This window comes from Struthio camelus, chromosome 6 (genome assembly GCF_040807025.1).
Source record: "Struthio camelus isolate bStrCam1 chromosome 6, bStrCam1.hap1, whole genome shotgun sequence".
Taxonomy (NCBI): Eukaryota; Metazoa; Chordata; class Aves; order Struthioniformes; family Struthionidae; genus Struthio; species Struthio camelus.
In genome coordinates, this window is record NC_090947.1 from 41,923,354 (window position 1) to 41,936,653 (window position 13,300).

The following is a 13,300-nucleotide window of genomic DNA, read 5'->3' on the forward strand; positions in this document are numbered from 1 at the left end:
CAAAGCTTCAACTGGGAAATCTCAAAGCACAGGATTTCACAGACTACTGTTGGATTATCTAATCTGCAAAATCATCCTACAGCATATTCCTCGTGTAAACCTTGAAAGTAAAAGATACAATACCTCTCAGACTACTTGCCAAATATCTTCTTTTCTGTTATAGTCACTTCTGGAATATTTATATGTGAAGTAAATATCAGAACAGAAAGATACATAGCAAATATGATGCTGAGCATCAGATGGAATGAGGCTTTGTATTTTATTAAAAGATTGAAGTTCTAATATGACAGAATGCTTCTAGGAAAAAAAACTTGTTTGATTATATCTGTCAGGCAAGACATTTCTAAAAAAAAAAGCAAACAAAAAACTTATTTTGACAATGCAACATAGACTTTATTCTTAGTTTACGTACAGAGCTGTAACTTTGTAAATAAGCCACTATGAAAACAGAATCAAAATCTACACTGTAAAATAATCCAAAATGATAAAAGTTAACACATAACTCCAAAGTTCCCCCCCCCCCCCCCGAACAATCCATTTGGAAAAAATAAGAAGAGTATAATCCTTTTTCTAAGAGCTGGTCCTAGAAACAGAAATCTTCCCCATTCTTTTTCCAAAATAGTCTGCCGCTACAATCACATACTATCATTGCTTTATCCAATCACTCTGACTTTTCAGCAGTCACATACATTTACTCTTGCACACATGCGCAAAGTGTTGTGATATCCTAGTTCTTCCACATAATGACTTTATAACAGTTATTTTTATTACCTCTGTTTTATCAAGCCTCACAAGGAGGAGCCAGAAGTCTCCATTAGTTTTCAGAAGGGAAGGATTTTCTTTGTCTTTTTAGACAGAGAAAATTATCCAACAGCAACAGTGAGATCCTCATCTTTCATTCCGACATACCTGACCGCTGAATTCTGCCAGTGTGAACAATGTCCATCACGGAACATCAGTGCAGTAAATCTTCCACCCCAGAGAAGAAATAAAAGGTTGCAGCATATTAAACCTAAATCCAACTACGGTTGGATGTAAAGTTTTGCTCCCCCCCGCCCCCGCAACACCACAATGACAGCTCCTAATAAAGAGTATGAAAGGAATCTTGCACTCTAGATCAGTAAATGTGAAGTCCTAAGTTTCACATGTGACCGTAAGAGAAATGATATTTTATTCATCAATACTATGATCTCTATGAATTTTCAGTAGTCAAATACATGGCCAAAAATACCTGTTAAGAACAACTGTTCTGGCTCTTAGAGGGAAACATTCCCACAGTATTTATGGCAATACCATACTTACACTATTAAGTCTTCCTTAAGATAACTAACTTATTGAACAAAAATGGCATTTGACTGTCCAGAAGCAATCTCGGAACAAAACTGGAAAACAGTGGGAAAGCCACACTAGCAATCCTGTTGTAAGGACACAATACTTAGAGGTTTTAAGATACAAAATTGTTTACATTCCTTTTTTTCTCCAACCTGGCATTATTTCTTTAAGGTTACCTTTATAACAATACTTTTTTTTTTTTTTAATTAAGGTAAGAAGATGCCTGTAAACCCAGTAACATCTGAAGTACAAATGAGAAAACTTTTGCTGATCGTGTGTTTTATATTTCACATATATATCTTTGATCACATGCACATATACACACATGCATGTATCTAAATCAAAGTTGCTTATACAGCATTAACTTATCTTTGGATTTAAGTCTCAATGGTTTGTGTTCTTCCTGTGTCTTAACCCTATCGAATAACGTTTTGGGGCACAAACATTTAGTGACATTTAGTGCCCGGCCTTGCCTGTTTTCTTCCAAGTACTGTATTTCATTGTTAATTTTAGATATTTCTGCAGTTCTTATTTGGACATCAAAGAGAAGCCCATGCACAAAATACTAGCAATATTTGAAATACAGGCTTCCCCACTTACTGTCATTTATAAATCGAGAAGAACTTTGATTTCTTGCCTACAGGAAATACTGCGGATCTACAGTAAAGCACGCATATATGCATGGGCCAGGATTCAGGATAATAGATTGTCTGGAGATGTGGTTTTCAGATTTACAGATCTCATGTTCTGTCTGGTGCTTCACACATTTATTTTTTACTTTCACATCTGAAGCGCAGCAATATGGAAAGCTAAGGTGTATATTTAAGACATACTTTGAGATTTATCTATTCAGAAGTGAAATTCTCACTGGGTACGTGTCCTTAGAGCACTAAGGCACTGCATTACCACTGCTAACTGCACCGCTTAGTGATGGCTGGGGGCAGGGGAAGAAAGACACTCAAGAGCTCCTCTTTAACAATTCTGCCACCAAAGATTAAGATGATTTTCCTGCTTTCCAAACTTGCTAGAGAGTGTTTCTCACATACAAACAGAAAAAATGATGGTAGCTAGCATATCACTGAAATATGGCTGCCTGCTGCATGTGTTCTTAAGAACCTTGCGTATAGAATCAAAATTATTTAGAGTTTGTTCTCCTCTCTCGAATTTATTTTTTAATTAGCAAGTCATACAACTGTTCAAGACAAATGAGATATCCATTCTTTTCAAGTTTTCAGATGGTTTGCCTTGTTCTGTTACTACTCTTGTAACTATTCTCACTACATGTCTTATGTCTCATAACTAGTAGGATATAGAAGCACTCAAATAGATCTGTCAGCATTAAGATCCCGTTATTCATACCAGTATTACTAAAATTTAACCTTAGAATATATCCTCAGAGTATTTCCTTGCAACAGAACACAATTCTGTGCTCACAGGATTCAAGTCAAGAAGGAGATACATGTTTCTTGTGACCACATAATTCAGGATCCAACTTGCACAGAAACAGAGTAGTAGTTTAACTGAATTATTTAACCCGACAAGATCAAATCTTTGGACTTTCAAGTCTTTCTCTTTGCAACTGATAAGAGCTAATAGAGAAGAATATTCCACATTAAGTACTTGGTCAGCAATTGTTGCAGAAGCGTCTTATCTCAATGGATCTCTCAATCTGAAATAGAGTACTATATTGTATAAGCACACCCTGACCTTGTGAAGTCAAACAGTACAGCATGTAAATCACTTTAATAAGTTAGATTTGAGCTGGACACACAGTGAGGTATTTGAATACAGCAGATACTTCTGAAAAAAATACTACCCACCTCTACATTAGGTGGAGTAAGCTGTGATCATACCAAACAGCAGCAATTCAGTTTTTGCTAAAGTGGTTTATTCCTGCAGCCTTGAGTGAAAGAAAGTGCACTGTTAAAGTGCTGTTTTGACAGTAAAAATGTCTACCTAGACATTTTTGCCGGTGCAGCATATCAGTCATAGACCATAAGCCTCCACAGCTCTGATCAAAACAGTTATATAACAGCTAGCCTGCAGTGTAGATAAGGCCATAGGCCTAAAAAGCTCAAGACTCTTGGCTCTTCTTTCAGCTATGGACAATGTCAAACACTGCAGTCTTACGGTGTAGAAAACATTTATAAAAAGGCTAAACCAGGAACTTTGTTTTCCTATTCTCAAATTTTATTGAGCAGAAATGTTTGAGGATAGTTTATTACTTTAACCAGCCACTCAAAAAATGGGCCTCTGGCCAAACAGGACTTTGAAATATGTCTATATTTTGGTTTTAAAACAACATTAAGGAAGTTGTATAACTTTTACATTAGAGTCTAAGTGACTTAGCAGCCTAAATGACACGTTTCAGCTGCAACTTAGACACTTTGGAAACTACAACTACAGCAACAGCTGAACTCAGTATTGATCCTGATGTAGCAAAGCGGTTAGGTGTAGCAAGGGTTAATTAACAGGCTTTTGTAACTCCTATCAAATTCCACACTGTCACACTTGTACCCAAAACAGTTCCCAAGTTGGTCAACAGACAACCACAGCAGTATCTGCAGAGTACATCTCACTGAAAGTTTTACGCTAGGTTTAGACTTTTAATCACTATTTAGACACTACCTCATGCCTTATCTCTTTCTTATTATTTTGTTCTCTGCCACTTTGATGTGGCTCGCTATTTTTCCTTCCCATCCAGCTTATCCCCTCCCAACACTTCCCCAAAATGAGTGTTTGCTGGCATCCCATTAGTCACTTACGGGCCAAACTCCTTCCCTCACTATAAGCTATTTATTCAGGCTAAATTCTGTGGGACAGGGACAATCTACTACCTTGTTTTTGTGCTGTTCTTAACCTTCACAGGGCTTTACTGCCCTAGTATAAGCAAAATTAATGATAACTATTATAAAAACACTACCACAGTTACTTTAAATTGTACCTCCATCAGTGCAGAGATTAACTTTGTGTACTGTATTTGTAAAACCCCAACATCCCAAGCTGGGCAATGGGATAGTTTCTCAGGTTCTACAGTTTCTATCTACTGACCAACCAATAGACTGGCAAATCATTTAGAAAGATTATTATAAAGACTGAGATACTGCAATAGTAAGGATGGTCCTCTCCTTTATGTGCGGTAGGGATATAAATTACAAAAAAGAGTATTCAAAAAAGTCCTTAATTTATCAAGATTGACTTATGTACTCTAGACTCACATCATATAAGCTTACATCAGAAAGTACTTTTCTAATGTATTTTACTATGTCTGGTCTTCCAAGAAAAAGGGAAGAAAAAAGAGGATGAAGCAAGAAGAATACATTCCACAATAGGTCTTGAAAGCTCCAATTAAAATTCAATATCGCATTTCGTATGGAGACTCCTTACATGAAAACCCTGTCATGGTTAAGATTTAAGGTTAGCCAGGTTAATAGAGTCCAATAGAATGCTCTATTTAATTATGCCAAAATCATTGTTACAAGCCACTCTAAAAATCTGCTACTCATCTTTACCTGACTATTGTGCTGAAATCTGAATCATGGCAACGCATATCTACTTCTCCAGCAGCAGAAAAATCCTACCACAAAGTATCTCCTGCAGGAGAGTTGCTCCTGCTCTCAAGCTCTTTCCTCCACTTCTTAAAAAAAGTGCAAGCATTTGCACCTCGAGTGATTTCGCTCCTCCAGTCTGCTACTCCAACCATCACACAGTCATGTGTTAAAAGATTTGTGCAGACCTGCCAAGTCTCATTCATTCGAGACACTTCCCCCAAGTTGGGATTCGTGCGCAAAGTGTATTTAAGCAGCTCCTCCACTATGGAGTCTTCCGTCACGTGACCTTTTTTTAGCTTAAAAGAAAAATACATAGACGGTTTTAAGTCTCTACCTTTTTTTTCCTTCTTGTCCTATAAAGCAATCTCACATTTATGTCAGTGCGAAGGTTATAGTTTTACGACTGTTTTTAAACCGGCATAACTATTTAATAGATAATCGTATTTTAATTGCTCTGCAGCAGCACCTGCAACGAAAGCCGGCTCCGGTTTTGCCAAACCTTTCGCGAGCGCTTAAGGAAAGCGCTCCCTGCCCCAGAGAACATACAATATCCTTTTTTTTTTTTTTAAAAGGGCAGCTTTACTGAATAAATAAATAAATATATATATATATATATATATATTTCAAGCGTGTACAGGCTGCCGGGAGCGGAGGCTGCACCGGGGGAAGACCCCTGCGCCCCGACAGCCGCCCGGGCAGGCAGGAAGGCGGCGCGGGGCGGCTCCGGCCTCCCCCGCCGCCGCCGGGGCTCCGGGGCCACCGCTCCGGCCGCGCCCGCCCGCCATGTTAGGGCCGCCGCCGGCCGTAGACCGCTCGCTCCCTCGCTCGCGGGACGCTGAGGCCAAGGCGCGCCGGCCCGGGGCACCCGCCGGCGCCGCGCAGTCTCCGCAGGCCGCGCAGCCATCTTAGGGGGTGCGGCGGGAGCGCGGCGGCCGCCAGCGCCGCAGGTGCCGGGAGCCATGTTAGGCGGAGCGCGCGGCCCCTGCGGCCGGCGGCGGCGCGCCGCCTGCCCTCTCCTCCCCCTGCGCAGCGCGGGCTCCGCGGGGCCGGGCCCCTCTCTCCCCCTCCTCCTCCTCGGCGGCCGGCCGGCGGCGCGGAGGCCGAGCGCCCGCCCTGCCGCTCCGCGCTGACCCCTTCGCTCCCTCCCTCCCTCCCTCCCGCTCGGCTCGCTCGGGCGGCCCCGCTCCTTACCCCACCCCGAGGGAACTCACCTCCTCCTCCTCCTCCTCACTCCCTCCTGGAGACCGGCGGCACCGACGCGCCGCCGTGCCGGCCCCTCCCTCCCCCTCAGCACGCAGCGGAGCCAGCCGCCTCCCCCCGCCGCCGCCGCCGCCGCCAGCCGGGCCCCCTCCTTCCCGCCCGCCCGCGGCCGCGCGCTGGGCCCGGCGCCACCTGTGGCGCAGCCGGGGCCGGCGGCTCGGCCCCCGCCGCCTGCGGAGCCCCCACCCGGGAAGGGCGCCGGGACTGAGCGCCGGCTGGAAGGAGCGGCGGAGAGGCTACGGCCAGGGGAGCGGGGAGGGGGAGAAGCGCCCCCTCCATTGCCGCTTATACGCGGGCGGGAGGCGCGTGGGCCTGTCCTCGCCCTCGCCTCAGGTGGGGTGGGCGCCGCCGGGCAGGTAGGTGCCGCCGCGGCCATCAACCGGCCACCGGCTCAACTTTGGCGCTGGCGGCGCGTTGCGCGGTGTTCTCTTTGGTAGGTAGACGCAGAATAAACTTTTTATTTTATTTTTGTTTCGGCAGGAAGTCGACGCGAGTAAACGTCTTAAGGGGTTGATACCCGCCACGTTCCCAAAGAGTCTCGCCGCGAGAAGGAAGTGGCGGACGGCAGCTTAAGGAATTAACGGCTTTTCCCCACGTTTGTCAGTCGGTTATTAGGAAAGCGCGGCGAGCAGGCTGATTTGCATGAGTAATAACCTTAAAACAATGCATCGTTTCATTTCACAATTTTCTAGGTTCAAAAAAGCTAAGTTATTTTCCGGTTGCTTTCCATTCTCAGGCACCTCTGAAATTCCCCATGTTACGAAGCTGTGGAAATGCCAGAACGATACAAGACAACGCTTCTTACTGTTATTTTTTTGTACCTGGGTAGAAGTAGTCAGTTCTGAAAATCTTTTAACGTTTATCACTCCCATAAATCATTCTGGAAATACAAGATTTCATCTTTCATCATCACGCTGAGTGAGAAATGAGGAAAATTTCAGCCTAGCTGAATAATTTACCCTCAGCCTGTGCTGGAACACGGACAAACAGGATGTATTATCCCCAATATGTGGATAGAAAAATGGAGGCAAAGAAGTACAGGCATTCATTTTTAAAGTATAAAGGTGCTAATTTGTAAGCAGGCAATTTAGCTTTTTTTTTTTGGAGGAAAAGCACCGTGTATGTACAGTTCCTATTGAAATTGGACTTTAGGCACCCAAGCAGAAAGACTTTGGCCATACTCTTTTGGGGTCCTGCAGCCCTAATCCCATGTTCTAATTGGCTAGTAATCTGTGGACAGATATTGTAACAGTTCCTTTAGAATATTTTTCTACTTCTCACTCATTTGCATACTAATGGCATAAAAATAGGCACTTCCTGCCAGTAATTAGTTGGAGCCCAGAATTTAAAGAAAGAAAAAGACCACAGCATTATGGTAGACGGATGGTACTGAGGAAGCTGCAGAAAAGAGTCACTTCTCTGGCACTCAGAGAGTGCCTTTAATTTAGAGTTCAAGGCTGGCAACTATGTTACCTCTGTGTGACAGGGATTAACTGTTTGCTTGGCCTAATAACTTTGCCTCTAATGAGCCCTTCAGTAACTTTTTTCATTGCAAATCACTCTTATCTGTCCTAGATCCAGTCTTGCTGCTCTAAAGCTTTTTCATTTTTTTTCTTTTTCCCAGAAAGAATAATGCTAATAGTAAAGTCTGCATCGTGAGTGTAGTTCCTTGTGAAGCACCATGAATCAAACCAACATTGAGTGTACTCAAGGATTTTTGACCTAATGAGGTACTGTGCAACTCATAACCACATGAAGTCATATGAATCGCATGAAGTCTAGGTTCAGTCACTTAAAGTAGACTATTAAGAGCTGGATAGCTTCAGGTATTTATATTAGGTTATTTAACTTTTCACATGTAGGTCGCAGACTTGAGCACAAACCGGGTTGGTGATTGCTGGAAATTGTCCCTACATGGTGGTAATGTAGGTAGCCTTTGTTTAACCTATCACTGCTCTCAGACAAATACATAGTGGAAGAGTTTTCTGTATTGCAGAAATTCCTCCATTGCTGTCCTACAGGTGGTATTTATAGAAAGGTGAAACATGGAAGTATGGAATGATCCATCCAGCCCTAAAGAACAGTGATAACCGTGATGAGACAGGGAAAGCTTATTTTGCCTCTTTCATTCCATAACTTCACTGGAGATAGATATTACAGATTACATTCTCCAGGGCTATCAAACTGACACCTTCACTTAAGAATTAAATGCATAAACCCTTCCTGTGGTATTACTTACAGGAAATTTCTGCAATTAGCTTTTGCCATCTAGGATCGGACAATACTGATCTCCAGTGATGTGACTTAAAGGCTTATGAGATGAAAATACAGTTAATTATATACCTTTGACTTATTTACCTATTCCAATAGTAGTGTAATTATTAATGCAGCTTCTCTCTAATTTATTGGCTCTAACTAGTAGCTTCTTTAGAGCTGCTGCTCTCAAGGAACTGTGGGATAGACCCAATACATTAGGTTTGACTCCTAAAAGTTGAAGACCTGCACCACAACAGCAAACATTTGCTGAGTCCCCTTAGTACAATCCAGAACCAAAGTTGGGTGTTTAGACCTTTTAGAGAATGCCTAGAGAGAGTCTGGGCTGTTTGCAGAGCAGATATACTTACTTCAAATTAAGTCGACAGAATCTTTGCATCAACATAGCCGTGTTCACCCAAGCAGGCTTGCAGGTGTGGCAATGGCAAACCAACGGCATGAGTCTTTAAATAACCTGTGAGCATACAGCTGTTAAGGACAGATCATGCAATATACACATGTGTCAAGGCCACAGCAAGGCTCCTCCACCCCTTTGAGATTCACTGTTTAGGAGCCTTTTCCAAGAACAGCCGTTTGTCACGGTTCTTGCACTGAGTGAGCAACCCTACATTTTGCATGATAGCCTAAAGGGTAAAGCACTTGCTGAGGAATTGGGAGATTTAAGTTGAAAATCTTCCTCCACTTGTTAGGAATCAAAACAATGTCTCCCTCTGCTTGTGACAGGCTATTCTGTCCCAGGTCAGGAGGTGTAGAAAGGAATGAAACTTCTGTGGGGGTCTGAAGCTGACCTGGGCCAAATAAGCCTGAGTCTACACTGCAGTGATTAGGGTATTCAGTAGGGAGAGTGCCCTGAATTTCTAACACCACTACAAAAACCTTTTCCACCTTTCATATATCTTTCAGTTTCCCTTTCCCTCTATCCCTCCCACTTTGTTGCTAATCTTAATGTCAAGTGTGAATGAAACTCTATAGTATATTGTACTGAACAAACAAATGGAAGTGTCATATTCTTTTTAAAACGAGAGCTTGTAAAGCTTCTATCCACACTACCAACAGAATTACATTACCGGAAAGTATTTTCCTGAAAACTTTGTGACTCTAGCTTATTAAAACAGATCCTTAAGATGATTGGGTCTATTCCATTAGTAGGTTTATAAAGTGTACAGACTGGGTAAACAACAGTGACAGCTTGGGGAAGTGTATGCACCTGTTTATTAAAAAGACGTTAACAAGGGCAAATCTAAAATAAGAACATGTACCACAACCCAATTTCCAGCAAATTTTTATGCATGCCTACACTTAAGGTTACCAGTGTTACTGGCAATTTCTCTCTCTCCTCTCTCTTAAGTATACAGCAACTGATGAGCATGGAGCATCTGTGGCAAAGGAAAAAAACACCATCTTCAAATTTTGAGGAGCAAACATGACCCTTTCTGTTTCTACTGTTTCCCACCCACATTCAGTTAGTGTGAGAGAAGGAGGAAAAGGAAAAGGCAGAGGTCTTCTCTTTGCATGGAAGGACTGCAGAATTTATTGTTTTCCCAATCATAAGCAAGCACTTCCATCACCATTTTTGCTCTACATTCTATGTGACAGTGAGTTTTCTATATTTTACTTGTATAACTTAGAAGAGGTCACATTTGTAAAAGTCCCTCTGCAGAATTTGGATGTATGCAAATTCTACAGCACATATGCAATTTGTAATTCACAGATAGGTATAAGCATATGCAAAATGGAGATTAAAACTGTATGTGCAAGTTTGCAAAATTAATCAACCAAGAATGTACGAAACTGCAAATGCTCTGTTGAAATTTGGCTCTAAAAAGGTTTATAAATTAACCTTCTACAGGGAGCATTCAGTCAAGGATGCTAAAAACACTTCGTTTTCATTATTAATAAGATATACATTTACCCGGAGTAAGAATAAGATTTTTAAGAAAATATCCCAATCTTGCAGGGGCCTCTCAGAAATCATGCCTATTAACAATTGCTTTAGTGGTGTCTTTTATGGGAGTAAAATGCTGCCAGCTAGGATTCCCTCCAGGAATAGGTCTTAATCCCCAAAGATATCTAAGTACTACATTTTTACAGATTGAAAACTAGAAATGGAATGGGTGACACATACACGTTCACACATAAAATCAATAATGGAGTAAAGAATCAAAACTCAGGCTCCAAACTTGTAATGTGTATTATAAGGACAGGTTATGCTCCCTGCTTGCAGTCCCCTTCATGTCAGTAGTTGATCTGCATGTTATCACCCGAAAAATCAAAGCTGTTGACCTGTGTTTCAGCGTATGGCCAGATGAGCTAGTAGCATACAACCTGCAAACCCGTTCTGTTACATCTATTACATGGGCCGATAGATTGAGACAAAGAGCGTTAAACGATTCTCACAATACAAGAGGCAAAAAAAAGTTTTACTTCACTATACGTTTTACTAGAGCTGGATACAATAGGATGTGATTATTTTAAGAACATTAAAAATACCTACTATCTTCCTCCCACGTCAGGTATAGTATGTCTGATGTATTTCAGCTTTGTAATTTTCTAAAATGAAAAATTCTGATTTAACAAAACCTCTTAGAAGGAAGCTTACTGATACTATCTTACTTCCCTCTTTTCTTATTGTGGAATTGTTGAGAGAATGCCAGTTGCTACTTGTCATCACAACTTACTAGTCCATGATATTGCTTATTAAAGACAATAAATATTAACCAGAAAACCCCTTAAAAGCTGACCAATCTGCAGAATTCAAGTGCATAGGTAATAACACAAGGGCAATGTCAATCTAGCTTTTCATTCATTACCTAAATTCGCACACATGTGCACACACACACACACACACACACACACACACACACACACACACACACACACACACACACACACACACACACACACACCATGCATTCTCAAAAAACAGTTGTTTTATTTTTCTTCCCAATATTTATTCAGCAAAATGTTAGCAAATTTTTATTTCTCGTATACCAAACTATGTAAGTGAATGAACAAATGTCTCCGCCTCTCTGTCAGGAAACTGCGGCAGAAGTCATTGATACATGGTACTGTCAAATGCGGGAAAATGAGGGACTGCAATATGAAACAAAATGCCAAGGTTGGTGATCATTGGTAAGATACTTGTGACTCCAAGCTGAAGCCCTAGTTTGTCCCCCATGCATGGTATTAAGAAGTATATAAGGTGCTGTGTTTGCCTCTGAACTGGGTCAGTTCTCTCGGCAATAGCGTGCATTAGGGATCGGCACAGGTTTCACAGCTGCACAGTGCAGAGTTGCTCCGCTAGGCATGAGCTAATGTACGGCTGATTTCTCTCTGGGGGCACTTTGATTCTGGGTTTCAGAGAGGACCCTTCCGGTATTCCTAATGATATTTTTGGCTACCGTGCCTGGCAGCATTATAGAGTTGTTGTGGACTCTGCAGCACAGATACCAAAGAAACGTAGCCTGAAGAGCTGTAGCAGAAGACTTAATATCACAGCTGCCCACTACTCAAAAAGGCAAAGGTATAAGTACAAAAAAAAAAAGGTATTTCAAGCTGTATGAGCAGATTAACAAAGCTGTTTGCTATTAAGGACAAAAGCTTCAGGAAAAGAAAAAAAGAGGAAATGGGCTGTATTACTGTGAGTTGGCACAGAAATGAAATACCAGGGTGCAATTTATGTATAGTAATTGTTCATGAAGCATTCTTTTGGTTTTGATAGTGACTCATTGTGTTCTTTGTGACCTTTGATGTACAGGATGGGCTGCTAGAAGACAAAGGAAGCCACAATAAGAATATAAAGCTTTATTAACTTGATTTTGTTGTTTTGGTTTTTTTTTATTGCTCACTGATTATAGGTAATATGTCTAGAGAAGACTACCAGAGTTATTTACCCTGGATCCTCATGTTTTTTGTCTTCTGCTCCAGGCTCTAGCAGTTGAAAAACAGCTTTGGTTTAGCTGAAAAATAACTTTGGTTTTAAAAGGGAAATTTATTAAACAATTGGTTGCTGACATTGATTACTGAGTTCTGAAAAATAAGATAACTGATCGAAACACTACTTGTGTTAGTAGCCCAGGTAATGAACAATGATAGGTGTGCACTATATGGGACAGAAGGAAAAGTTATTGAGAAGATATTCTTCTAAGTGAATATTTTATGTTTTAAGAAAATTATGGAAAAAAGCCTTTCATACAGTCATCAGAGTTGACACAACAGACTCTTCAGAGCTGTTAAGTTCCATTATGTAAATCTACCATGATGTAAGCCAGACACTGTCAAGTTTGATACGCCCCAAATTTGACCTGATTAGCCATTTGGTTGTTACTTTTTTCAAAGCTTGTGCAACTGAACTCAGTTCAGGATATAGATGCTAATTGAACGAGTAACCTACAGGTGCTAAGGAATTCTTACAAAAGAAGATCTATCCTATTAGGAATGCAAGTCAAGGCTCAAGGTCATCAGTTAGAGTAGTGGTGGTGGGAATAGAAATCCTAGCTACAGCTCTCTTAACATCCCTGTTTTATTTCAGGGAGCGAAATTCAAATCCAGAATAAGTCAATGCAGACTAATAGATATTTGCCAGCTGAAGCCTCTCCAGCTTCAAGCTTTTTCAAGGGGAAAGAACATTTCCTTAAGTTTTTAAAAAGCTGAGACTATGTGATACAAAACCGTGAATGATTTACCCTACCCCACAGTAACAAATGCATCCTTAAGCAGATCACAGCTGAAATGTTCTCCCTTTTATATATCTGCCATCCGATATACAGCCTGCTAATCTGTACCTAACTGCCAGTGTTCTGTTTGCTCCAGGTTTACCTTTTAAGTTTCACATCTGTGTGCGTGTGTCCCTAGTCTAAGATGTTGTGTACATTCAAGTCCTC

The 13,300-nt window shown here is 41.4% G+C and overlaps 1 protein-coding gene across 14 annotated transcripts in view; it reads right to left on the reverse strand.

The window, feature by feature from the left end:
• The window catches only part of GTDC1 (glycosyltransferase like domain containing 1), a 197,680-nt gene extending 191,450 nt beyond the window's left edge, over positions 1 to 6,230 (reverse strand). For 7 of the 14 annotated variants that reach the window (XM_068949312.1, XM_068949303.1, XM_068949315.1 and 4 more), the window contains exon 1: positions 6,095 to 6,201. The gene's annotated coding sequence lies outside the window, so the exon portion shown is untranslated. The other 7 variants (XM_068949317.1, XM_068949311.1, XM_068949304.1 and 4 more) reach the window with 6 other exon arrangements.
• Between the last annotated feature and the right edge of the window lie 7,070 nt (positions 6,231 to 13,300).